Source organism: Dasypus novemcinctus, chromosome 18 (assembly GCF_030445035.2).
Source record: "Dasypus novemcinctus isolate mDasNov1 chromosome 18, mDasNov1.1.hap2, whole genome shotgun sequence".
Taxonomy (NCBI): Eukaryota; Metazoa; Chordata; class Mammalia; order Cingulata; family Dasypodidae; genus Dasypus; species Dasypus novemcinctus.
In genome coordinates this window covers 25,616,161-25,630,651 of record NC_080690.1, presented here as the reverse complement: position 1 = coordinate 25,630,651, position 14,491 = coordinate 25,616,161, and the positions used below count along the sequence as shown (strand labels likewise).

The 14,491-nt window shown below is 38.8% G+C and overlaps 1 pseudogene; it reads right to left on the bottom strand.

The window, feature by feature from the left end:
- Positions 1 to 5,710: 5,710 nt before the first annotated feature.
- LOC101417796 (small ribosomal subunit protein uS5 pseudogene) lies at positions 5,711 to 6,843 on the bottom strand (annotated as a pseudogene).
- Between the last annotated feature and the right edge of the window lie 7,648 nt (positions 6,844 to 14,491).

Here is a 14,491-nt window from a genome sequence, read left to right as displayed (position 1 = left end):
TGGAGACACAGAGAGAGACATAGAGAGAAAGGAAGTGGTCATATTGATCCTGCCATGTGAGAAAGAGGACTGCAGGAAAAGAGAGAAGCCCCGAGAGGCTGAGAGAGGAGCAGGAGTCTGGAACAATCAGAGTACAGAGGCACAGAAAGAGGCCCCCGATGAGCTGGTCCCAAAGAGCAGCTCAGGACTGAGGAAACAATCCCTGACATATGCCTGACTGCCCCACGGTAGGACCCTGGGACCACCCTGATTGCCACATGCCAGGATAGCAGTAGCTGACTTTGTTGAGAAAGCATGTCTGCCGATGCCTTGATTTAGACATTTCATGGACTCAGAAGTTTAAGCCTTTATCCTAAATAAAATCCCCATTAAGAAAGCCAACCCATTTCTGGTACTTTGCATTGGCAGTCCTGTGACAAACAACATATGTTACGACAATAAAAACAAATACTGTATCTTTATTCACGCCAATATAATTCTTTCTCTCACCATAATATTATTTCAATTCATTCAGATTCACTTATTCATTCATTCATTCAAAATTATATATTGAGCGATTTTTGCATTTATGTGCCAGGATTACAGCAAAAAACAAGCTATCATGGACGTTACAATCTTAATATCTAGAGTTACTAATGAACTTTTATGGAAACTCTTCTGCAATGTGTAATTGTATCCTCATGCTATCTACCATGCTCCAGGTTTATATTTTAAAATGTTATCATGATCCTGAATGTCCCAAAGTTATCTTAAACTCAACATACTGAAATGCTAGTTTATTATACGTGTCCATGTCCCAACTAACAATTGATTCCTCTCCGTGTATTTCCTGTCTATAAATCTATCACTAATTCACCCCAGTCAGGAAATCTGGAATTTTGATTTCTTCCTTCTTTTCCTGTTCCATTTCCAATCAACCTTCTCCTGCCACCAATCTGTCTCCTAAAAGTCTCTCCAGGCGATACTCTCCTCTCCCTCAGATATCATTAACTGCTCTTGAGAAGGTCTCTCATTGTGTTAGAACAGCCATTTTGTGAGAAATAAATGATGGAACAATATGTAAAGCACTTAATGGTTTCTGGTACTAGTATATCATTAGTTTTTCTCTGGATAGAAAATTTCCATTCATTTGCTAAAGGCCTGCGGAAATGCCATCTCTATCTTGAAAATGATTATAGCAAGGCATTTGAGATGGAAAGGACGGTGGCCTAAGGAGAAATAGAAATGCTTCTCTCCCAGCAGTTTCTCCTATGAACAAAAAAAGGGGAAATGGGGGAGACACAAATAGAATAATTGCATATAGAGCCATTTTTCATTTCAAAATGTTGATGAATAACCCAGAAATAAGAGTATTAAATTTATTTTTTTGTAATTTCCACCAAATATTTTTAAAAGAGTTGCCTGACAGACTAGTTTATTTGAAAAAGGGAAACACAAAACCTCAGAACCTCAATTTCCCTTATTAAAATAAATGAATTTTGGCTTTGTTTGTGCTTAATCTTGGCTGGAAATTTTCATTACCCAATCAGGAGTTAACAAGCCCCGCAGGGGAAATCAAGTGTTGCATAAAAATTCCACAGGAAATCCACCAATAAATCAGGGCAGGAAAGGCTGTATATATGGAGATTTCTAGCCCTTCTAAAGTCTATTAAAAAGCTTTAAATTCTGCTTTAGACAAAGCATAAAGGAGGATTGGGAACTCTGTCACTCCTGAGAGGCCCTTCAATTTCTACATACTAATATTTAATGATTGAAAATGTCTATATATTCAAAATTAAGTCATTTAGGCTTGGTATATATAACACATTAATTTTATATAAACTCTTATTCCGACATGGAATGGTTTACATAGAGGGAAATAAAATCCTCTGTAGCTTAGCACAGAACATTCTTCTTCTCACCGTTTATGAGAATAGAGTTGTTACAATGGTTGAAAATGCCATTTGGAAAGTAGTTCTCGATGGCACCTTCCCCACTTCTCTGCCAAAATACCTAGTAAGATAGCAACAGTGATGAAAACTCACATCTGAAAATTAGACATAACTGGCTATTTTGCCACCAGAATTTGAGAGAAATGTCTTCTACCTTCATGACTAAAGGCAAGAAATGGAAAAAGCAATGGAAGTAGAATATGCTTTTCTATCCTGAAACATAAGTAGAAAGACTCCTATTTGCTTTCTCCACTCTTTGGTCCTTTTTTCACATGTTCAGATTCTGTGAAAGGTTGTATACTGGACAAGCTGTTCTACACCCCACCCCGACATTAGATTCCAATTCATTTTTATTTGGTGTATGTGTCTGTCTCCCAAATATTGCAACTTTTGACTCCCCTCCCATAAAGAAATTTTCCTTTGTACATCAGTGTGAAACTCCAAGAAGTCAATTGGGCAAAAAGTAAAAGGAACCAGTGGGCATTTACTCTCCTAGAGAGAGGAAGAAGTCATTATAAATAAAAGCTGGGTCTATGGGAATGGAGAGAAAGATTCTTCATAACATTTCATCCAGCTGTAAGTTTTCACCCACTTTATCCATTCAGAGCATTAGAGAACCAGGTGCCAAAAACAGGAAAAAAATCACTGCTTATATAGCCAAGTTGAACTGTGATATGGAAAGGGTCCCTTGGACTTTGAAAGAGTCTGAACAGCCCTAAAGTGAATAGTGAGGCCAAAATAAATCCACATATTCTGTCTGTTGGCAAATGGCCAAAGCAAAGGCAAAACAAACAAAAAATATACTTGAAGCAGCTGCACATATGTACATATGCAAGACTGAAGAGAATAGTATCCTGAAGAGCTGATGATAGGAAGATCAGGCCTTTCCTTCATAAAATAAATTACTGAAGAAAATATTCTTTTTCATACACACACACACACACACACACACACACACACACACATATCACACTCCTGTTCTTTCTCTATCAGCAAAATATATAATAGTGTAAATACAAAAATATAATATGTATAATAAACTTTGTCTCACTCATGTGGCTTTAAAATATGACATTTCATTTCACATCCCCCTTGACCCTTTTTACTATATTAAATTATTCTATGCTGTCCAGTAGAAAGTGGAAAATGAGACTATTTTAATTCTCCATAATAAGTGTCTCTGTTTGCTTGGCTCCCCTAACAAACAGCACATGAAGGTTAGTGTCTCATGGTTTCAGAGGCCAGAAGTCATGCTTCATCCCAGGGTAGGTCATATTCAGGCACATGGCAATGTCCTCTCCCCTTCTTTTCCTACTTCCATTGACTTTCAATCTAGCTCTTTCTGTGGCTTTCTCTGACCATGCCTGAATTTTTCTGCTTGTAAAGAACTCCAGTAATCCAGTCGGAGATGCACCCTCATTCAGCTGAGCAACGTCTTTCACTAAAGTAGCATCTTTGAGAGATCCTATGTACGATGGTTTCACTGGGAATGCAGACTAAGATTAAGAACACGTATAAATTGGGCCACATGATTCAATTTACTACCCTAAGGAAAGTTCTCCGTACTGGGAATTAGACGGTCAGAACAAATGTAACCTTTCTTCTCATCCTAAAATTCTTCAGGTACAGTATAGCAGTGCATTTCCCATGCTCGATCTTTCTTTCCATTGAAAAGTATACTTTAATCTTCATTTTCAGAGTTGTCAAATTGGAAGATAAAATGCTCGGCGTTGACGTGCTCCTGTTATGTAAATAGATTCTTCACTGGTATTGGTCTGTTAACTTATTTCAGTCTCAGTTTCCACAACTTTAAAAGAAAGTAGTAGGACATCATCAATGTTTTTTTGTGTTTTTCTTTTTTTAAACTGTTGTCTGTAGAGTTGAAGGATGGAGTTTGGGAAAGAGTTCATGAAGCAGGTTTCAATACCCATCCTTGCTTCAACCAGGGCAATTTAGCACTGCACTGTTTTATAAAGTGGACTTATATATGACAATAGGTTCTCAATTTAGTTTTTTACCTTCCCAAAAGAAATTCATTGGATAAAATGAGCACTTCTTTGAATATTTTCAATTCTAAAATATATGATTCTGAATCCACCTTTCACTGTGGTCTCCATATTCACCATAAAAGAAATAGTTTGCTCTAACACATCTAACCTAGCAGTGTCAAAGAGGTACTCCAGACTAATTCCTAATATTAGACAGAGTCCTTGTGTTGGTAAAATAAGATCTTGTTCCATGTTATTAATTTCAAGATTTCAAATACACTAAAATGAGTTTATTTAAAATGAGGTATGCTGGTAATGAGATATTTTGTTTATTTGTTTTAGACTTGACATAATAAAAAATGGTAAAACCGCTTGTATTTCTCTGACTCACAAATATTGAAATAGGGTGATTTGTGGAGAAATCAACTGTTGAATACTTTTGTCAAGACGTGTTTTATTCAAACCAATGAAATTCAAGGACTGCTGACTTTTCTATTTTTATGATAAATTTTACTTTAATGTCTGGGCATAGCTGGATATAGCTGATTAGGAAATGCGGAGTATAGTTCTGAAGAAATACAGCAGTAGCGAGGGTCTATCGAAAGATCTCCTTGAGATGTATTAACTAAAGCTCTATCTAGTGCACTCATAAATTTTTGGAGGGAAATTGATTTTTGTTTTCCCTTCACTGCAACAGTAAATAATTTTATGGCTTGAAAACAATTCCTATGCAAACCCTTCAGGATATATTTAAAAGAAATAGAATTTGTCTCTAGCAGAAGTGTGACATCTCTCACACAACTGTAATATTATGTCTTCAATTAAAACAAAAGTCCCTTATAAACCATTTTGTGTACTACATTATGGATGCCATATACATTATAATGGGATTTTACTCTAAGAAGCGTCAAAAAATGAAAGCAAAATTAGACAAGAAACAATACTGTCCAATCAAATTGTATCCACCCATTTGTCTAGCATACATTGTTTTTACTCCTATTCTGTGTTCATCTCTGCATTGATTGCCAAAGGCAAAAATATGAATCCTGCATCATTCTTCAAGGAGTTCATAAAATTGTAAGTGAAGTGGACATAAATATTGACAACTATATTATAAAAGATAATAACCAGTGATGTGTTGAAATATGTAAAAGTGTGCATGATTAGAAAAGTCCAAGCAGGCAAGCAGACATATTGAAGTTGCTGGAGTGGGAAACAAAATAGTACTGAAAATAAGGAAGTGGGCTTCAACTTAATACAAATCTAGTTTACAATATCCCATTTCAGTCACTTGCCAATTCTGTGACTTTGGGCAGTCTTAAAAGATCACAAGTCAAGACATCTCAGGTGTGAAAATGGGGAGATAGTGATTTCCACTCACAGATTCTGTGAGGTTAAAAGAAACAAAGAATTTTTAATATTTTTGGACACAGGAAGTGTCTGCAAAACATTATTTTTTGTCCCTCCCACTTTATAAATTTACCAAATGAAGAAAAGGCATCAGTGGGTATAAATGCATTAAGTATGGATTAAAATACTGGCAGGTTCAAGGACTGGAGAGATTTTCCCTGTAGTGAAAGAGTATGATTTTAGGAGTCAATGAGGTGTAGGTCAGGGAAAGGACTTATGGCTGAATTTTGAATGACTATGTGTGCTATGCTGAGTCTTTGTATTGTGTTTCTTGATCAATTTTTTTTTTTTCAAGAGGGGAGAAAAACGTATTTCTTGTTTCAAGCCTAGCCTTATTATTCTTTTTTAAATTCAAACATGTATTATTTTTCCCATGAGAATCTAAGTGGTGGCCTCAGTGGGGCCCTGGGTCCTCTGCCCAGAGACCCTGGTGTGCCTCTTGACGAGATGGTCGGTGAACTCCTGGTAGGGAGACTTGGTGAATACAGTCTCCTTCCAGAGGTCAGGGGGAAGACAGCTCTATGTCTTGGAGATGGCATCGAAGGTGGCCTTGGCGAAATTGCCCAGGGTGGCCGTGTAGCCCCTGGCCGAGGTATACCAGTTGTCGATACAGCCATCATTATCGGCTTCTTGGGCATAGGGGCCGAGATGATGCCAGTACCTCTGGGAACGAGGATGAGGTGCCCCAGCAGAGCCACCGCATCCTGTCACCTTGCACGGGACAGAGTGGGGCTGCCAATCTTGTTCCCTCAAAAGCCCCGTTGCAAAAGGACAATGGAGAGTTTGGCCAGAAAGATGGCCCCACAGATGGTAGAGGCTACCTCCTTGGAGCACTTCATGCCCAGACCCATGTGGCCATTGTAGTCCCTGATGGAGACAAAGGCCTTGATCCTAGTTCATGGGCCAGCACAGGTCTGCCTCTTCACAGGCATGATTTTCAGAACCTCATCCTTGTGGGATGTTCCCAAGAAAAAGCAAATGATCTCAGACTCCTTGATGAGCAGAGAGAACAGATCTCCGCTAGGGATTTGATCTTCATGTTCCTGACCAACAGACCCAGCTTGGTGACAGGGAGCCACTCCTTGTCCTCAGCCTTGCCTCGGGAGCTCCATTACCTCGGCCAGGAATCCCGCTGTCAACGCCTCCACAGAAGCTGCCATTGCCTCCCATTCCAGGGCCCCTGGGGCCTCGCGCAGCACTGGTGTCATCCACCATCTGGTGTGTCCTCAAAGAAGCCTGGCCTTACTCTTGGTGTTTCCCGCGGACTCCCCCGTGTTGATCCAGTCCGGGTTGGCGATGCAGGCAATGGCGAAGATATCGGCGGCCAGAAAGAGACATCCTGAAATGATGGTCAGTTTATCCATCTCCTCGCCCTGCTCTCCCAAGCCCCCGAGCCCTGGGCAGGCCGCGGCCTCCCGCCTCGCACCCCATGGACCGCCACCAGGGCCCAGAGTCCCCGCGCCGCCACCTTGTGCCTTCTCGGCCCCCGCGCGCCTCCTGCGCCCTCCCTTCATCTATTTTAATAGACTGAATAAATGGTATGTGCATCATGAAAATAATTAAAAATACTTTTCTAGGCCAAGTATGTTCTAGATATTGATACTAAAAATCAATGTTTCCTCATACCATTTTTGAAATTGATATGGTTTCTGCAAATCAATATGGATAACATACATTAAAATTATTTGAGGGAGATTAAACTATTAAATGCAAAATTTTAAGATATAATTTTGAAATAAGCAAATATACATAATATATTATTGAGGGGTAAAGACATTTTTATCTACTAAGCAACAAGACTACAGGAAAAGATTAAAAGATGTGACTACAGAAAATGGAAAACCTTTCATATATGTGGAACAATAAAAATTAGAGACAAATTGAGGTGAGAAATTATAGATCTTCATAACATAATAATACATCACTACTGAGCTTATTTTCTTAGTCTTTCATATTCAACAAGCATGGTATCCTTCTTCAAATTTTTATTAATGGGAAAGGAAGATCATGAATGGCATCCTACTAATCCAAGATTGTAGGGAGATCATTGGAACACCTGTTAGTATGTGAATCAATGATTCAAACCTCACCTTTTAAAAGCACAGAAACAAGCAACTAATGCATTTCACGAACATTTTATAGAACAGAGTGAAATATTAAATATTTTAAATATATAGTATCACAATTCCAGGATCCTAATAAAAAGCCAGTGTTCTGTTAGCTTTCTTATTGAAGTTTTAGGCTTATCCAGAACATTTATCCTCAAAGTAAAAAGAGAAATTGGAATTAATGACCCAAGAATCAACCACTATTTAATCGGCATTGACTTTGTTTCAGCAACTCTACTGTTGTGTCTATTTACATTTTATTGTTTAATTATTATACACACATAGGAAATAGGTGTTTGTACTGAAATTACAATTAAGGAACTGATAGTTGAAAAAACAGTTAAATAAGCTGTCTAAAGTAACACAACTAATAGGAATTAGCTTCTGGATTCTTATCCAAATCCCAAATTTTAATGTCCACTTACATCCTACATGATTGCTTCAGGAATTCAATTAATAATAAAGTTCATATAACAACATGGGAAATGGGATAAAACCATCCTTTCAAAAACCACAATGACAGTGATTAAGTTGACTCATTAGTCAAAGCTTTTACTAAATTGAAAAATTCTGAAAAACTTTAGAGCAAGTTTCCCGAAACCCCTCTTCATTGCCCTCTAGCTCTACTCTGGGATATTAGGAGGTATTAGTTTTAAAAATTTATATCTTTAAATATATTTGAAAACTCTGAGTTAAAGAAAGATAAATTCATTTCTTGGCTATTAGGTCTTGTCAGAGGTAAGGAGGTTTAGAGAAGTTGGGATACTTTAAGAAGAAAATATTGTTTCACAAATACATTACTCAAAGGGATTTTTCCTGACTGCTGCATAGAACAAATAATGGTAGAGGTCCACATTCTCTGGAAGAGCAGGCAGTGATGACCATAAACCCAAAAAATATACTGAACACCTATTATAAACCAAGCCTGGTTTTGATATATCCTATGACCTGATTCCAGCATTAATGTGACCTTTTTTAATTAAATAAATTTTATTGAAGTATATCATTCATATGTGAGCATACATAAACCGTAAGTCTATAGTAAAAGTTGTGAACTTATAAAACAAACAAGAATATCATCTTGTAAGGCTCCCATACATCATCCTACCACCAACAACTTGCATTGTTGTGAAACTTTTGTTAAAAACTATAAAATAGCATTGTCAAAATGTTACTACTAATTATAGCCCATATTTACATTTGATGTATTTTTCCCCCAACCCACCCCATCATTAACACCCTGCATTAGCATTACACATTTGTTATAGTTAATGAAGGAACATTCTCATATTTGTCCTGCTAACCACAGTCCATCTTTCATCATTGAATTCTCTGTTATACAACCTCATATTTTGTATAGTCCAGTTAAAGTGTACACCTAGTGGCTCTGATCTTCATCACAGAGTTGTGCTGTTATTATCACAATCAATTTTAGATCATTTTCATTATTCCAAAAAGAAAACTCCTATACCCCATTATACACCTCCTATAGTTCTCTTAGAATTGATATATCTATGTCATTGCTGCAAAAATATTACAATGTTACTATCATCCTTAAGTCACATTAGTTGCAATTTTCCTAGATTTATATTTTAAAACAGTAGGAACTGTTAAACAATGACAAATTGACAGGTTTTGTTATACCAGATGAAGTTAACATAACTAAATCAAAGCCTTGCAGCAGCTAGATTCAGAATATAAAGGCACTCAGTCTTAAAGAAAAGAATAAGAGGAAAACATACTTCAAGATTAACAGACGTTTGGTAATAAATAAATAAATAAACAAATAAATAAATAAATAATTCCCAGGAGTCCTTATGGGAATATGGAAGGCAAAATCACTAAATTATGGAACAATTTCCTGGGTGTCCATAATTCACAGCTCTTAAAAGCTTCTGCTTGCTTTTATTTCTTAAAGCCTGCCTTCAGGATCATTTTAATCTGAAGTGAACATTATCTCCTTTTCTTTCTTGTGCCCTTTTGTGGAAAGCAGCTGCAGGAATTAAGATGAAGAGAAGAGCAGATTTCAAAACTAGGAGATAAAAGAGACGGCCAACCGGAGAACTAATTAACCTGCTCCAAATCCATCCAGTCTGTAGTAATGTGGCACCAGAGAAACAAGAGTTCTTAAAATAGATGTTAACAATAAAAATCACGTACATAAGTATTTACAGTATATTATAGCATTATTATTTTTCATACTTCAGGTCTGAAGCTCGAAGAATTGCAATCATTTGCCCAGACACATGAACAGAACCAGTGAGACTGGAAATGAAAGCCAGATTTTCTGACCCCAAGTACTGGCCAGTTTCCTCTAAGCCCCATTACCTTCGCAGGCTTCTCCTTTCCTTTCCTTATTTCTCTGAGGTCTTAGAAGGCATGCTATATATGCCATTTATCTGTTCCTCTCATGTTGCTTCAGCATTTCCTAAACTGTATTCCAGGGAGCATTAGTCCTCTAAAGTGTTTAATGAAAAATTAGATCCATTTGGAAATGCTGTATATTTCTTATTTTGATACCAACAATGCACATACTCACGTTAAAAGCTCTGAGAAGTCCTGCACTAAAGAAAGCAGCTTGAGTAAGTTAAAACTCGGCATATTCCAAATTTAAATGACTGCAGAGAGCTTTTTCTATTCTCCCTAATGACAATCATTCAGACCACAGAGAACCAGGTTTCTTCTTCGGTGTTCTATCTCCACATCTTATCCCCTTTTACTCACTCACTCTCTCATTCTAATGTCCAAATCATCCTCTGAATAATATATCATCATAGATGTGGAAAATAGTTTTCCATGGCCATAATTTGATATTTCCTGAATACTTCCATTAATCAGGCTGTGGTAGATTGTCTCCAAAGAAGGCTGCCAATAATACAGAAGGCTGGAGTTGCTCATAGCTACTCCCATCAAGTGACTGAATATATTTACCTTGGTCTTATGCCATTCATGGAATGTGGCAGAAGTGGCACTGTTCCAGATCTGGCATTTAGCCATTGAGAGTTTGGGTCAGTTTTAACTTTTGCTTTATTGGAAGCTATACACCATGTAAAACAACTTGGGTCCAGGCTACTGAATACTGAGAGAACTTTCAGATGGCAAGAGGCCACACGGAGAAGAATGGTTTCTGGCCAATAGCCAGAAATGAGGCCCCAGACCTGTGAGTTTATCCATCTCGTATGTTCCAGCCCTACAAGCTCCCAGCTGAATGAACAGCCACAGTGACCTTAGCCAATACCACATGGAGAAGAACCACCCAGGCAAGCCTCACCATCACGAGAAATAACAAACTGTTGCTATGATTAAGCCACTACATTTGGGGATGGTTTCTATGTCAGAAGAGATAACAAAGCACAGTCTCATCTCATGCAACAAGGAAGAATCCAGAACATGCCCTGCATTTGTAACTTTCTACTTCCCCCCAGTCTAAACTGCATATGGGCTCTGGAAGACTAGTGTTTTGCTCAGCCCTTAGGGTTAAAAATTGCACAACCATTTCAAGGAGATTCCTCTTTGCCCTAAGCTGACACATACACCATTTGGTATTTGTTTCCTTTTCTGCCAGGGTTAACCAGACTCCTGCTCAACCATTACTACTATGAAGTACACAGCCCAGAATGGATAATTCCATCTTCCAGAGGCTCTGTGATTGTTTCCTTCTATGCTTATCTCTTTCCAGTCAGTGCCTCATCTCTCCTAGCAGACAGGCCTAATGTGAGCCATTTGCCAATAGACAAAGCACAATGAGAGCTCCCCTGCCCATTTTGGACTTAGCCATTAATATGTAGGCTAGAAATAATTAAATAAAGCATGGAAAGTAATTTTTGCTCTTGTTATTCTTGATCTGGCTGCTGTTTTAGGCTTAACTGCCACATATTTTTCAGTGAGATAGACTTCCTTCCTTGTGATAGTTTTTGAAATATAATTTGTTTTTAGAGCTGTCTCAGAGGAGGGATGCCCAAATGATGACTATCCTAAAATAGTTTCTTGAAAAATCTATTTGCAAACTTGTAAGCTTCTGTAGAGAAAACATTCTATTTCCTGTTTTAAAAACCTCATTTTCTCCCAGGCCCCACCAGGATAGGCATCCCATCAGCATTTGTTAAATTCTCATCTCTTTGGATTAGACTTGTATTTTCTGTCTCGTCCTAAGCCAACTCACAAAACCAACATATTCTCACCAAATCTAGTGTTTTGTGGCCTTGTTATCTTTGCCCTTTAATATATTTCCAGGAGGTCGTAAAGATACATTTGGTTGGGATATGGAATCATAATAATCAAGAGCTGGAAGGAACCATAAAAGCTACCTGACATCATAACAGGCAAAAATGGCATAACGTGAACCCTGCTCCTCTCTAGAAAATGTTAAATCAAACACAGAATCCACTAAACTACAGCCTCCCTGTCCCTCTCTTCCATCCCTAACCAGGACCCAGATGCCTATGTAAATAATCCCAATTAGAAATGCATTCATCACATAAAAACTCACCAAATGAATGCCTACAGGAAATAACACTCCAATAAATCTTGCAAAATGTCTGCTATTCACTAGCTTCCAAGTTATGAGCATATGGAAATGAACATAATGTTTGCAATTAAAAGACTTACTTGACTTCAGGTACAGTAAAAATATGCCTGAACCTTTCATACGTATTCCATGACTATGAATAAGGTTCTATAATAGTTGGAGTAAGTTTTATTACACAGAGATTTATCATTTATTTCTTTAAAATTGTATTCTCTCAGTGACTTGCTTCCTTCTTTAATGTGGTTTGTATGCATACTTTACACAGATGAAATCTGAAATTCTCCCATGTTTTTCAAAAAGAATTAGGTAATAATATGTTGTTGATGATCATGAAAATGACTTTGCAGTAGCTATTATGAACTGTTAAACTTGGAATATTAAAGCCTCTCACTCATGATTGTCTTGATGAGGCATTCCATAAATTCTCCGTGAAGTTTAATTCCCTGTGTAGTACTTATTTATAAGGGTGTGTTTCTACAAAATATTTTTGAAAATTAAATCATTTTCTTTATTGCTTCCAGGTGGAATTTCTCTCTTCTAAAAAGTCATCTAGGGGGAAGTGGATGTGGCTCAAGCTATTGGGCTCCCATCTATCCTACATGAGGGCCACGATTCAACTCCCAGGGCCCCCTGGTGAAGGCAAGGAGGCCCGAGTGAAGAACTGTCCCATGCAGGGTGTTGGCCCGTGCAGGAGGGCTGGCCCACACAGGAGTGCTAGCCCGCACAGAGAGCTGGCCTGAGCGGAGAACTGGTACAGCAAGATGATGTAACAAAAAGAGAGACAAAGGAGAGACAATAAGGGATGCAGCAGACCAGGGAGCTGAGGTGGCACAGGAGATTGGGCACCTCTCTCCCACTCCAGAAGGTCCCAGGATCCGTTCCGGTGCTGCGTAAAGAGAAGACAAGCAGACGCAGAAGGACACACAATGAATGAACACCAAGGGCAGACAATGGGGGTGGGGAGAATAAACAAATAAATACTTTTTAAAAAGTCATCTAGGCAAAGTCAGAAAAATAACCTGAAGGGTCTCAGTTTGCTGATTTATAAAATGGCACTTGAGTATCTTCTATGGCAGGCATCAAGAAAGGACCAAATAGCAATTATTTGGGGCTTTGTTGTCCATGTAATCTGTGTCACAACTACTTAAACCTACTTTAGAGTGTGGAAACACCCGCAGACAATATGCAGATAAACGGGTGTGGCTGTGGCCCAGGGGCCACACTCTGCTGAGTCCTGTTCTGCAACATCCTTCTCAGAAGCTTTTCCAAGTTCTCCTTGGGTCCTCTAGGGACAGGGATCCCACTCCATCCTGAGAAGACATTTTTAAAAATCTATGGGTGTGTCTGGTATTTACAAAGTAATTTTAATTTATTGAAATAAATAAGCCTTCCAACTTTTGGAATTACTGAAAACAAATCCTAATTTCATAGGATGCATCTTTGAATATCTCAATCCTGCCCTTATGTTCCATTGTTCATTTTCTCTCTGGATTCCCGTTCCTCAATTTTTCCATAAATAGCATATTTTACTTACTTATCCCTCTAGCCAATTCCCTGCGAATGCAAGTCATTTGTCAAAGTTCATTTAGTTTGGTACCCAGAATGAAAACCAACACTCGAGGCTGAAACACCCACAATTACACAAAGCAGAAGTTTCAGTAATTCCCTCACTTCTGATGTTATTTTTTTGTCAGCACTATCCGCAAAGCCACTGTATGGCCAGCAGTGAGTTAGCAATCAATTATCCTTTTAGGGAATAATAAAAAATGAGAGATGTGGCAGATGGGAAGAGAAATTCCTGAATGACCTGTCAGAAAGAGATGTGATTTTTGCAGTCAGTCTTGGGAGAGTGGATCAAGGTAAGAGCGTGGCTCCTGGGGTCTCATGGAGGGAAGGAACTGACACTAAGCGGGTCCACTCTAGCCCTGTCAATGTACTGGGCAGAACAGAGAGCTCACCCTGTGCATTAGGGTGATAGCCTTTGTGCTGCCTGGCAGAAGGATTGAGAAATAACATTGAAGCACATAAGAATTGCTCCTCCAAGCTAGAGTTGGCTGAGGAGGTTAAATCATGATTACCCTAAAGGTGATTGTTTGTATTTGTTATTGTGAGCCCCGGCACTGGTGTTCTGCACATATCTAGACCTAAGATGGGACTACAAGGCTGGGATCAACAAATGCCTGCCCTGCCCATCCTTGCAGCAAGTGCCTGCTTCTTCTTTCCTGATTCGTCCTGACTTGGGCCCTGCCGTCCCCTTTGAGAACTTCCCTCTCACATATAGATGCTTAGCCCACCACTGCTGCCTGGGTTTTTTGGTACCAGCCAAGTAGATTTGGAACCCTGTCACTTGCCCCGCAGGAGTTCTCAGAACAAGTGTGCAGAGTTAACTGAGGTCTTGGCACAGCAAGAAGGAGAGGGCAGTGAGCAGAACAGAGGCTAAACACAAATTCTCCCACCTCCTTAAATCGGCCCTGCAAGGTCAGAGGCTGATAAGACAGAAGGGCCCAGCATAACCGGAGAACAGTT